The following is a 14,086-nucleotide window of genomic DNA, read 5'->3' as shown; positions in this document are numbered from 1 at the left end:
TGATATGCCTGTCTCTCAGAGAATGACTGTCATTTGGGTGATTTGTGATAGATTCTCTAAGATGGTCCATCTTGTACCACTCCCTAAGTTGCCATCTTCCTCTGAGTTGATGCCCTTGTTTTTGCAACAGGTGGTTCACTTGCACGGGATTCCTGAGAACATTGTATCTGACAGAGGAGTTCAGTTTGTGTCTAGATTTTGGAGGACTTTCTGTTCCAAGCTGGGAATTCAGTTGTCCTTCTCCTCTGCGTTTCACCCTCAGACCAATGGGCAGATGGAGAGAACAAACCAGACTTTGGAGTCGTATTTGAGATGTTTTATTTCTGCCGATCAGGATGATTGGGTTTCATTTTTGCCCTTGGCCGAATTTGCTTTAAATAATAGAGCTAGTTCTACCACTTTGATGTCACCTTTTTTTTGTAACTTTGGTTTTCACCCTCGATTTTCTTCAGGGCAGGTGGAGCCTTCTGCCTGCCCAGGTGTTGACACTGTGGTGGAGAGAATGCACCAGATCTGGGACCAAGTAGTGGATAAGTTGTCTCTCTCCCAGGAAAAGGCCCAGCAGTTTTCCAACCGGCGTAGGACCGTTGGTCCCCAGTTTAAGGTGGGTGATATGGTTTGGTTGTCATCAAAAAATATTGCTATGAAGGTGGCTTCTCCTAAGTTTAAGCCTAGATTTATTGGACCTTACAAGATTTTGGAGATTATTAATCCGGTCTCTTTTCGGTTGGCTCTTCCTGTCACATTTAAAATTCATAATGTGTTTCATAAGTCCTTGTTGAAGAGGTTTGTTGAACCAGTAGTTCCTGTGGTGGCACCTCCTGACCCTATATTGGTTGAAGGTAACATGGAATATGAGGTAGAGAAGATACTGGATTCCCATCTGGCTAGATGGAGACTCCAGTATTTGGTTAAGTGGAAGGGTTATGGTCAGGAGGATAATTCCTGGGTCTCTGATATTCATGCCGAAAGATTGGTGCGTGCCTTTCATCGGGCTCACCTGGATCGCCCTGGTGGCATGGATGAGGGTTCGGTGACCCATCCTCAAGGGGGAGGTACTGTTGTGAGTTCATTTTTCCCTTCACCATTGAGGTCTGATGAACTCCCTCCTCTAGTGAAGGAAGGTAGTGAGACTGATTACCAAACACCTGGGCAGTTAGATGATGACTGGGTGGCTGGAATTGAGGACTGGATATAAGGCTGCCGAAGCCCTTCTTCCTGGCTGGTGACTTTCCTGCTGGATTCTTGGAGACCAGTCTGATTCCTGCATCTCAAAGCTAAGTTTTTCTGCTCTGCTTTGTACTCTTCAGTTTTGTTTTTGTTTTGCCTTGTTTTTTGGGAGCTCTGTCATCCCCGGCCGGGGGTGAGCTGAATTCCATTTTTGTCTCTGATCTGTTGTTCTTTTGCTCTGTCTTCAGAATATACCTGAGTGCTGATATAGTCTTTTGAAGCCTAGCGACTTCAGGGCCTGTTTTTCCTATCAGTTGGTTGGCTCATTTTGATAGGGTTTTTGCGGATGGCAGACAGCAGCTTTCCTATCCTGTCCTATGTAGTTAGCTTGGGCCCCATCATTTGCTCAACCTATCTTTCTATCTGTGTTAGTGTTTTCATCTTGCTTCACCGTCATTATATGTTGGGGGCTGCCTATTGCTTTGGGGTCTGCTCTGGGGCAGTTTAGTTTTTCCCCTTTCTGTCTTTAGGCTATGTAGTTCTCCGGCTGTGATCGAGGGGTCTAGGGCACCGTAGGAACCCCCCACGGCTCCTGCTAGTTGTTGTGGATAGGTTCAGGGGTCTGCAATCCGATAGCTGCCAACCTCTCCGGTTTTTCTGGACCTAGCTGGTATTTTTTTTCCTCCTTCGGTGACTCATCATAACACCATCCATGACTACCATACCTGTGACTCAAACTTCGTTGTCTATATCATAAAGTGCCCCTGTGGCCTCTTATACGTTGGGGAGACAACCCAACACATTAAGGACCGAATTGCAAGTCACAATTCGACCATACGTTGTGGCAAAACTTGGCTACCCTTATCTGATCATTTCATTAAACATAAACATACTGTAGCACAACTGAAGTATCAGGTTATCGAACATGTACCCAAACCAAGAAGGGGCGTTAACCATATTTCTCTTTTTTTCAGACACATTGACCCTCCTTCTTATTAGGTGAGTGTCTTACTATATTCCATTTAACATGTACACTAAATACGGTCACCATAATTGTCTTTAAATATAGTGACTATTTGATCTCTCTACCTCATCATTATATATACTATTATGTTTCTGTCTACAACCATCCCCATATAATTATTTTTCCTCCTATTTATATATTTTTACATCACCCTCCATCATCAGTGGCCATCTCTTTATTTTATAACCATAACTTTACCGTTATTTACGGTCTATTTGAGCCAGTGACACTTCAATGCAGCCTCTACTATTGCGCTCATGTCACTAGCATGGTACCGCCCCCATTCCCATGCCAGCAAGCTTATACAACCACGGTTGCTCCTACTACAACAGCGCATACGTTTCACCTCTCGGAGCCGCGTCACTTGCAGGCCGGCGGTACACGGCGCTATTTATAAACCCCCATTCTCTGAACAGCATCATGCCAGCACATCCAGCAGGGCGTGGGAGCGCCGCTGTAACATTCTCTATGCCCCCAAACTCCAGGTATTTATACTTTAGCCCCTTCATGACCAAGCCTATTTTGACCTTAATGACCAGGCCATTTTTTGGAATTCTAACCCCTTTATGAGGTAATAACTCAGGAATGCTTCAACGGATCCTAGCGATTCTGAGATTGTTTTTTTTCGTGACATATTGGGCTTCATGTTAGTAGTAAATTTAGGTCAATTTTTGTGTTTGTGAAAATTCAAATTTCGAATTTTTATTCTGTTAAAGCAGAGTTATGTGACACAAAATAGTTAATAAATAACATTTCACATGTCTACTTTACATAAGAACAATTTTGGAACAAAATAGTGTTTTATTAGGAAGTTATAAGGGTTAAAAGTTGACCAGCGATTTCTCATTTTTACAACGAAATTTAAAAAAACCATTTTTTAGGGACCACCTCACATTTGAAGTCAGTCTGAGGGGTCTATATGGCTGAAAATACCCAAAAGTGACACCATTCTAAAAACTGCACCCCTCAAGCTGATCAAAACCACATCCAAGAAGTTTATTAACTCTTCAGGTGTTTCACAGCAGCAGAAGCAACATGGAAGGAAAAAAATGAACATTTAACTTTTTAGTCACAAAAATGATCTTTTAGCAACAATTTTTTTTATTTTCCCAAGGGTAAAAGGAGAACGTGGACCCCAAAAGTTGTCCAATTTGTCCTGAGTACGCTGAAACCCCATATGTGGGGGGGGAACCACTGTTTGGGCACACGGCAGGACTCAGAAGGGAAGGAGCATCATTTGACTTTTTGAATGGAAAATTAGCTCCAATCGTTACCAGACACCATGTCGTGTTTAGGCACACAGGGGCTCTCCAAACCTTGGAGCTCCCCCACAAATGACCCCATTTTGGAAACTGGACCCCTAAGGAACCTATCTAGATGCATAGTGAGCACTTTGAACCCCCAGGTGCTTCACAAATTGATCCGTAAAAATGAAAAAGTACTTTTTTTTTTCACAAATTTTCTTTTAGCCTCAATTTTTTTCATTTTCAAAGGGGCAACAGGATAAAATGGATCCTAAAATTTGTTGGGCAATTTCTCCTGAGTGCACCGATACCTCCTATGTGGTCATAAACCACTGTTTGGGCGCACGGAAGGGAAGGAGCGCCATTTGACTTTTTGAATGGAAAATTAGCTCCAATCATTAGCGGACACCATGTCGCGTATGGAGAGCCCCTGTGTGCCTAAACATTGGAGCTCCCCCACAAGTGAGCCTATTTTGGAAACTAGACCCCCCAGGGAACTTATCTAGATGTGTGGTGAGCACTTTGAACCCCCAAGTGCTTCACAGAAGTTTATAACGCAGAGCCGTGAAAATAAATCATTTTTTTTCCTCAAAAAATGATTTTTTTTTTAGTCCGCAATTTTTTATTTTCACAAAGGTAACAGGAGAAATTGGACCCCAAAAGTTGTTGTCCGGTTTGTCCTGAGTACGCTGGTACTCCATATGTGCGGGGAACCACTGTTTGGGCATACATTGGGGCTCGGAAGGGAAGTAGTGACGTTTTGAAATGCCGACTTGATGGAATGGTCTGCGGGCGTCATGTTACGTTTGTAGAGCCGCTGATGTGCCTAAACAGTAGAACCCCCCCACAATTGACACCATTTTGGAAACTAGACCCCCCAAGGAGCTTATTGTGATGTATGGTGAGCACTTTTAACCCCCAAGTGCTTCACAAACGTTTATAACGCAGAGCCGTGAAAAAAAAAAAAATTTCCTCAAAAAATGATCTTTTTAGCCCGCAATTTTTTATTTTCACAAGGGTATCAGGAGAAATTAGACCCCCAAAGTTGTTGTGCAATTTTTCCTGAGTATGCTGATACCCCATATATGGGAGTAAACCACTGTTTGGGCACATGTCGGGGCTCGGAAGGGAGGGAGCACTGTTTGACTTTTTGAACGCAAAATTGGCTGGAATTAATGGTGGCGCCATGTCGTTTGGAGGCCCCCTGATGCGCCTAAATAGTGGAAACTCCTCAATTCTAACTCAACCCTAACCCAAACACACCCCTAACCCTAACCACAACCCTAATCCCAACATAACCCTAACCACAAGCCTAACCCTAATTCCAACCTCAACCCTAATCCTAATCCTAGTGGAAAAATATAATAAAATAAAGAAAATATATTTATTTTTATCTCCCTACCTATGGGAGTAATAAACGGGGGGTGTATTTACTTTTTTTTAATTTTGATCACAGTGATCAAAATGTACCTGTAATGAATAAATCTGCCGCCCGGCAGATTCGGAGTGCGCACTGCGCATGCACCTGCCATTTTGGAAGATGGCGGCGCCCATGAATACGGGAGGGACACAGGGACATAGGAGGCACGGGGGAGGGGATTGGAAGGCGGGGGTAGCGAAGGGGAGGGGGAGCAGATGCTGACGGCGGTGGCAAATCGCCGCCGGCAGTTGATGGGGGGGGGAGGGGTCAGTTCTCGGTCTCCAGCTATGGCCGATGATATTGCAGCATCGGCCATGGCTGGATTGTAATATTTCACCAAATTTCATTGGTGAAATATTACAATTGCTCTGATTGGCTGTTGAAAGTGAAACAGCCAATCAGAGCGATCGTAGCCACGGGGGTCAAAGCCACCCCCCCGAGGTGAAGTACAAAGCCCCCTGTACCTGCGGGTCGGGTGACCTTTCATTGACCCCGGTCACCCATCAATTCATGACACAGCATATGCGTCATTGGTAGGATTGGCACCGACTCATGATGCATGCTCTGTGTCAATGGTCGGGAAGGGGTTAATGCACCAGGCTTTTTTTATTATAACGGATCATGTGTTTATAACAAAATTTATATAAATCCACTGTAGGTCTGGTCCCAAATTGACGGCCACCTCTGCTAAACAGGGCTGTGGAGTCGGTGCTCATTTTGGTGGAGTCGGAGTTGGTATAAAATGGACCGACTCTGACTCCTAAAATATATAAGAAATTGGCTACAGTAGTTCAATGCAGAACGTGAATATTTTTTCATAGGAATTTGGGAAAATTATGAAATGTCCTATAAATGGCTGTTCTATTCCTGATCTAAGGCTACATTCACACACAGCGTTTTTGAGGATACGTTTTTCAGCTGCAAAAGCAGATCAGCTTTTTAAAAAACCACATCACCTGAAAGGTTTTTGAGCTCATAGATAATGTTTTCAATAGCAAAAGCAGATTAGAAAAATGCCGCACAAACTGACATGCTCATTCTTTGTGAGTTTTTGAGCCCAAAAACGGATCCTCACAAAACGATGAGTCTGAATGTCATATCTTGACACCCACTGACTTTGCTGGGATGCCCAGAGTAGCTGCATTTTACTGCAAAAAACGGATCCGCAAAAATGCTGTGTGAATCATGGCCGTAGCCAGCGAGGGGCAGCTGCCCCCCCTAGAAGCAGGGGCACGCACCTATCAAAACTCACTCGTATGCTGCAGTGCTCCTGTCCTGCACCGACACCAGACTGCAGGGGGCAATCTCCCCTCCTCTGTCCTGTCTTCACCAGAGAGAGGGGGAGGGGTGCCTGCCCTGCACAGGATCCGATTTCTGGGCCCTGAGTTGGAGAAAGTGAAAGTACTGCTGCTCATCTGTGTCACAGGAAGGTAACTAATGCTAATATTGTAGGTGATTATTATGTGCTCTCTCTGTAAAAGGAAGATCTTAAAAAGACTCTCAAAAGACGCTTCATGTTTCTTAAAATGGATGCCTGCACACGTCACAGAGGGAACTATTTTGCCATCAATGTTTAATGTTTGTGACAACAAAGAAATTGTTACCGAGACACTGGCAGTAAAAGATACTAAAGCCAGGCCTTAGTGGAAAAAGTTCTGCAAGATTACGAACTCAAAAAAGAACAGGTTCTTGCTATTGTAACGGACAATGCTTCAAATATGATAAGTACAATTAAACTGATGAATGAGAGGAATGAACAACAGCTAGAAGAAGATTTAGGATTCAGTATGTTTGAGATGGAAGGCCACAGTGCTGTTCATGTAACTGAGGAACAAATAGATATTACAACAGAAGAAGAGCAAAATTATACTTTAGAAATAGATGATCTCATTGAATCTGCTTCAAAATCTTTAAAGATTCCATAATAACAGGGTCTGTACCACAGGACTGGCAAATGTGGTGACAATACTCAAAAAGGGGACAAAAACTGAACTTGGAAATTATAGGCCAGTAATTTTAACCTCAACTGTTGGTAAAATCCTGGAGGGTTTTCTAAGAGATACTATACTGGAGTATCTGGAGAAGAATAACCTCATGACCCAATATCAACATGGGTTTACAAGGGACCGTTCCTGTCAGACTAATCTGATAAGCTTTTATGAAGAGGTAAGTTCAGGACTGGACCAAGGGAATGCAGTGGACGTGGTGTACATGGACTTTTCAAAAGCTTTTGATACAGTGCCACACAAAAGGTTGATACATAAAATGAGAACAATGGGGATAGGGGAAAATATGTGTAGGTGGGTTAAGAGCCGGATCAGGGATAGGAAACAAAGGGTGGTTATTAATGGAGCACACTCGGACTGGGTCACGGTTAGCAGTGGGGTACCACAGGGGTCAGTTTTGGGCCCGCTTCTTTTTAACATTTATTAATGACCTTGTAGAGGGCATAGAAAGTAGAATTTCAATATTTGCAGATGAAACTAAACTCTGCAGGGTAATCAATACAGAGGAGGACAATTTTATTTTACAGGAGGATTTATGTAAGCTAGTCCAAAATGTTTCACTTGCTCTCAACTCAAAGAAATAGAAAAATTCAACCGTTCATCAAAACTGATTCTGCATGAGGCAATTCCTTTTTACCCGGAAATTGTTAGAGATGTTGCCCATGTGGTTACGGCTTTGCCTGCAACCCAAGTTAGTGTAGAGAGGTTGTTCTCTAGCCTTAAAATTATTAGGTCAGATTTGAGGACATCAATGAAGGAGGATCTGATGGAGGCAATTCTATTTCTTAGAACCAATTTATAGACTGCACAAATGTTATTTAGTATGTTTTTGTTGAAAACTGTTTTCTGCCACTTAGTTTATTACATAGTGATATATAATCGATCTTACATATTGTATTGCATATTTACAATTTTAGCTTTTTGTGTTCTAAAGTTGTATTCCAATATATATTATGTTCTATCTAAATGTCTTGATTATTGTATCATAAAAATGATTAAATGTCTGATGTTCACATTGTACTACAAAAATTTTTTCACTTAAATATAAGCAATATATGTGGGAGTCGGAGTCGTGGCGTCGGAGTTGGAGTCGGAGTAAGGGAAATTGAGGAGTCTGAGTCGCAGGCTTTGCTTACCGACTCCACAGCCCTGCTGCTAAAGTCCCATTACATATACTTAAGGTACTTTAGGTTTATAATCAATTGTCTTTCTTTGCACTACTAACATCCCCATCGTTCATTGCAGTATCTGGGGAGAACAAAGGGGCTCCATATCTCCTATCTTTACCTCATAGTTCAAAACATTACAGCAACCAAGGTAAATCATTAGAGCTTTGTCTATAATTGTCTCATTCCTGGGAATACCTTTATTAAACACTATTGTTTAGCTTGTGGATCAATTCTATTAAGATACTGTACCTGCTCTACCTGTTTAGGTAATATTATTGATATAACCATCTATTGTGTTGCATCTCTACAGCACAATTTACATTTATTGCAAATTATTATATTACTATTTTTACTTGATTTCTTTTTCATCAATTTATTATTTTGTCCTTACTGTGTATATATATATATATATATATATATATATATATATATATATATATATATATATATATCTTAGATGCCCTTTTCTTGTGTTTTAGTACCCCATGATTAAGACCCGAGAGGGTCGAAACGTTGGGTGTCTAAGCTATATATTTGTTTCATCCTGTTACGGCATCTTTTTTGGACTTATCTTCCATGGTGTAACATTTGGGTAATCTTGAGATTCTAAGGCTGTGGTCAGACGGCCATGTGTTCTCTCAAGCAAGATAATTGGGCCAATTATGCTGACACTTGGCTCAAAGCCTGTCAGAGTTTGATCCAAGTGTCATCTCAGTGTGATCCGACTCTCTTGCATAAGAGAATTGCAATACAGGTGTGATGAGGGAGCAATTAATTTCTCCATTGTCTCTGTCCATGTAATTCGGAATAGACTCATATGACATCCGAGTGCAGTCTGATGATTTAAACGCACCATAGAGTTGTATAGGTGTGCTTGTTCTGATTATCAGATGCACTTTCACCATGCTGCAATTTTTTTTTTTTCAGTTTCATGCCAGATCGGCACAAGAAAAAAAAAAAAAAAACGGATTACTTACCGGTAATACTCTTTTGTAGAGTCCACGACAGCACCCACTGAGAGAGGGGATCCGCCCCCGGAACAGGAAACCTACAGAGAGATAAATGGGGCGGTCCCCCTCGCTCCCTCAGTTTGTGTTACCGAGAACAACAGAGGAACCGCCATACATGTTTTAGTCAATTTATTTGGGCAATTCATCTATCTTACCCTTATGTAGTTTTATGTTTACTAAGTTTAATCACATATCTAACTTAAATCACAATCTCCACCACCAAGGAGACCCATGTGTGAAAAATTCTTACGGGAGGGAAGTGAGCGGGTGCTGTCGTGGACTCTACAAAAGAGTATTACCGGTAAGTAATCCGGTTTTTCCTCTTCGCCACGACAGCACCCACGGAGAGATTTCCAGAGATAATCACTTGGGCGGGCACACCATGTTAAGGACTGATCTACCAAAAGTTAGATCCTCGGTAGAGGACAAATCTAGTCTATAGTGACTATAAAAGGTAGACGGAGAAGACCAGGTTGCAGCCTTACATATTTGTTCAATTGGGACGTTTGCCCTCTCGGCCCAGGAGGATGATATGGCTCTAGTGGAGTGCACCTTAATCCCCAGTGGAGGGTCTTCTCCTTTTGTCAGATACGCCATTGTGATCGCATCTCTAATCCATCTGGATATCGTGCCTGATGTAACTGCAGACTCCTTCCTGCTGCCCTGGAATGAGACAAAAAGAGACCTACTTTGCCTCCAGGGACTGGTCCTATCTAGATAGGCTAGCACGGCTCTTTTCACATCTAAGGTGTGATATTTCTCCTCGTCCTGTGTTGACGGGTTCTCATAGAATGAAGGTAGGCATATCTCTTGAGACCTATGAAATTTAGTTGCCCGTTTGGGCAGGTAGGACGGGCCCGTCTTTAAAATGAGACTGTCTCGTGTTAACAGGAACGGTGGGTCTACTGACAGAGCATGAAGATCACTCACTCTCCTGGCCGATACTAAGGCCACCAGCATAGCCGTTTTCAATGAGAGGCACTTTACTGATGCTGAGCTTATGGGCTCAAATGGTGCCTGAGTGAAGGCATCCAAAACTAGAGTAAGGTTCCACGCTGGTAGCCGAGGCACATGCACCGGTTCTGCTCGTTGACAAGCCGAGATAAACCGAGTCACCCATCTATTTGCTGCCACGTTATAGTTAAACAGGGCTCCTAGGGCTGACACGTGGACCTTAAGAGTGTTTACTGAGAGTCTCAGTTCTCGGCCTTTTTGTAGAAACTCTAGAATGGCCGTAATGGGTACTTCACCAGCTAGTTTTGTTGGGTGAAAGGCCAGGAACTTCCTCCACACCTTAGCATATATTTTTGTCGTGGACTCCTTCCTGCTTTGTAGCAGGGTATTGATTAGGTTCTTTGAGAAACCCTTCTGCCTCAGTAGCTCCCTTTCAAATTCCAGGCCGCTAGGTGCAGGGCTTTGGCCTGTGGATGGTAGCAGGGTCCCTGCGAGAGAAGATTCTGGTGCAGCGGCAGGATCCACGGGTCGGTTACCGACATGGCTCTCAGCCATGAAAACCACGGTCTTTTTGGCCAAAACGGGGCTATCAAGATGACCCTCGCCCTCTCCTGTCTTATTTTCCTGACTACTGTTGGTAGTAGCACCATTGGAGGGAAGGCATAGGCTAGTTGGAATGCCCAGGGTGCTTGGAGGGCATCTAGAATGTCTGGGTTGTCTGACCTGTAGAGAGAAGCAAACCTTTTTACGCGCCTGTTGGCTCTGGTTGCGAATAGGTCTATCTCCGGTCTGCCCCATTCTGACGCTATCATTTCGAAGACGTCTCTGCTAAGGACCCACTCTCCCTGGTATAGGGCCTGGCGACTGAGAGTCTGCTCGGGAGTTGTCCACTCCTCTTATATGGAGCGCTGACAAGGAGAGAAGATGGACCTCGGCCATCTCCAGAATCTTTCCCGCGATAGACATCAGTGGCATTGACCGCGTGCCTCCTTGCCGGTTTATATAGGCCACTGCGGTGGTATTGTCTGTCTGGATCTCTACGTGGGCGCCTCTTAACTGCGGGAGAAAGTAGGATATTGCGTAAAAAATCGCTGTTAGCTCCTTTACATTAGAGGAGGCCTCTATTTCATTCTCACGCCACCAGCCTTGTACCATGTGCTCCTCTAGGTGGGCTCCCCAACCTAAGGGGCTGGCATCCGTGGTGAGTATCTTGGAGGGAGTCACCCACCACTGTACTCCCTTCGATAGATTGGAAGGAATCAACCACCACTTTAGAGATTCAACCACCTCGGGCGATAGGGACATCTTCCCTTCCAGCCGCCCCTGCAGTCTGTCTCCTGCAGAATAGCCCACTGTAGTTCTCTGGAGTGGAACTGAGCCCATTGCACCGCTGGAATGCACGATATCAGAGACCCCAGCAAGGACATTCCCTGTCTCAATGATATTACGGGTCCTCCTGTAGTATTCTGTACTTTATTGATTATGGCCATTACTTTGGCGTTTGGCAGATAGCACTCCTCAGTTACGGAGTCCACTTGCAGGCCCAAAAACCTTTGACAGGTCACTGGCTCTAGTCTGGACTTCTCCCAGTTAATTAGCCAACCCAGTGTTTGTAGGGATGAGATAATCCTAGCTATTCTTGCTTCACACTGTGTAACAGAATTCCCCACTATGAGTAGGTCGTCTAAGTAAGGGACAACTAGGGTGTCATTCAGCCTTACATACGACATTACTTCCAGCATTAATTTGGTAAATACCCGAGGAGCCATGGATAGCCCGAATGGCATTGCCGCAAACTGGAAATGCTGAATCCGACCTCTGAACCAGACTGCTACCCGCAGGAACCTCTGGTGCTCTCGATATATGGGGAGATGGTAGTAGGCGTCCTTTAGGTCCATGACTGCCATATAACACCTGGGAAACAAAAGCTTTATTGCAGACTTAATCGACTCCATTTTAAACGACCTTAGTCTTAGGAAGGTATTAAGTTTCTTTAAATTTATTATAGTCCTGTAAGAGCCATCTGGTTTTGGGACTAAAAATAGAGAATAAAAGCCCATCCCTATTTCGTCGTCTGGGACCTTTACTAGGACCTGTTTAGTTAGCAGTACCGCAATCTCCATCTCCAGTGCTTCCTGCTGTGATCGGGACTTCATAGAAGTCAATAAGAAGGAGTTCGGTGGATACCGAACGAATTCTAATTTTAGGCCTGATGATACAATATTTAGGGCCCACGGGTTTGATGTCACCTTCATCCATTGGCGGCTGAATCTTAATAGCCTGCCACCTACCGGTGTAACGGTTTTATCGGGATCTGTCTCCCCTGAAGGGACGTTTCCCGAATAGGTTGCCTCTTTGCTTGGGGTCCTTATTTCCCCAGCGGTCCTGGGGTCTAAAGTCCTTCTTTTTACCGAACGGCGGCTTCCTGTAGGCCCTCCTGTTGAACGGAACATACGGGTTAGGGAACCCCTTCTTCCTCTCCCCCGCTTTTGTCAAAATTTCATCCAGTTCCGTACCAAACAGGTACTTACCCTGGCAGGGTATAACACACAATCTAGTTTTTGTTTGTGTGTCTCCTTTCCATCCCTTCAACCATAAGGCCCGCCTGCCTGCATTGGTCAGTCCTGCCGCTCTAGCCGACAACCGGAGAGAGTCCGCGGAGGAGTCGGAGAGGAAGGCCGCTGCTCCCTTAATGAGGGGTATAGAGGAAAGAAGTCTACTCCTAGCTACTCCATTCTTAATATTGTCCTCCAAGTCGTTCAGCCACACCAACATTGATCTTGCCATACACGTGGCTGCTATTGCGGGCTTAAAGGCTGCCGTACAAGCTTTCCAAGATCTTTTGAGGAATGTATCGGTCTTACGATCTGAAGAATCAGCCAAAGTTCCCGAATCCTCTACCGGCAAGGAGGATCTACGGGAGGTAGAGGCCACTGCCGCATCCACCTTGGGGGCTCTCGACCAGGCTGTTAACTCCTCATCGTCAAAGGGATACTTACGCTTTGACGTTAAGGGGAGGAAGGTTCTCTGACCTTGTTTCTCCCATTCCCTCTTAACTAGGTCTTTTACAGCTGGGACCACTGGGAATGCTCGGACCTTTTTACAGGAAATACCCGCAAACATTATGTCCTGAGGGGTCTTGGGGTCCTTACTCTCCGGCAACCCCATGGTATTTCGGACAGACTTCACAAGATTACTGACACTGTCTGTGGGGAAACACGTCTGATCCTCGTCCTCTGAGGAAAGGTATTCCTGGGACTTATCGGAATCTAGTTCTCCGGTATCTGACGGCGACTTTGACGCCAGCGAGACTCCTCCTTTAGGCGAACGTATTTCTCTCACGGAGGAGTGACCCCCTAGACTACTGGAACCGCCTAAGGCCCGTAGTTCCTCTCTTATCATTGCCCGGATATCCTCCTTCTTTCGTGAGGATTCCTCCTGTAAGGCCTCCTCAATACATGATTGGCATAATCTCTTTGGGTGGCCATCCGGGAGGGGCTGCGAACATAAGGCACACTCTCTATGTTTCGCCTTCTCTGTTCTTTTAGCCTAAAAGGGGTATGGACCAGAAAGAGAAGGCTATCAATTATCTATCCTGACCAAAAAAACACTCACCCGTGAATTTCGTCAGCAACTACCGGCTGCGGTGTCCGAGACCCAGGCTGAGGCGAGGCATGGGACGACTTCTTTTCCTTACGTTTCTTCTCTAACGGCTCATCTTGCCTGGAAGGTCCACTGGATTCCTTCCTAGAGCTGCCACTTTTTCTGGTGCTATTGGTTCTCCTTGTAGCACTGCTCTGTCTACTGCCAAGTGGGGATACCACTAGCTGACCTAATGGGAGCGAAGCTGGGTCATCTAAGGACGACATGACTGCGCACTAGCGCTGTGTCTGTGGCTTCCTTTTAAAGCCTTTGCCATAGCTGCTCCTCCTTCTCTTTTTTTTTTTCTTCGTCCACCATTTTTTTTTTTTTTTTTCTTCCCCTACTGCGCATGCGCGGGCGTTGTCCCGCGGTCTCTGCCTTCAGCCTGATCCCGGAAGTCCTCCTCCACTTCCGGGTTGCCTCTCCTGGAGGGCTGGGTCACCGCAA

The sequence above is a fragment of the Dendrobates tinctorius genome, unplaced genomic scaffold (assembly GCF_039654945.1).
Source record: "Dendrobates tinctorius isolate UK_male_01 unplaced genomic scaffold, ASM3965494v1 ptg000162l, whole genome shotgun sequence".
NCBI lineage: Eukaryota > Metazoa > Chordata > Amphibia > Anura > Dendrobatidae > Dendrobates > Dendrobates tinctorius.
This window is presented reverse-complemented; position numbering follows the sequence as displayed.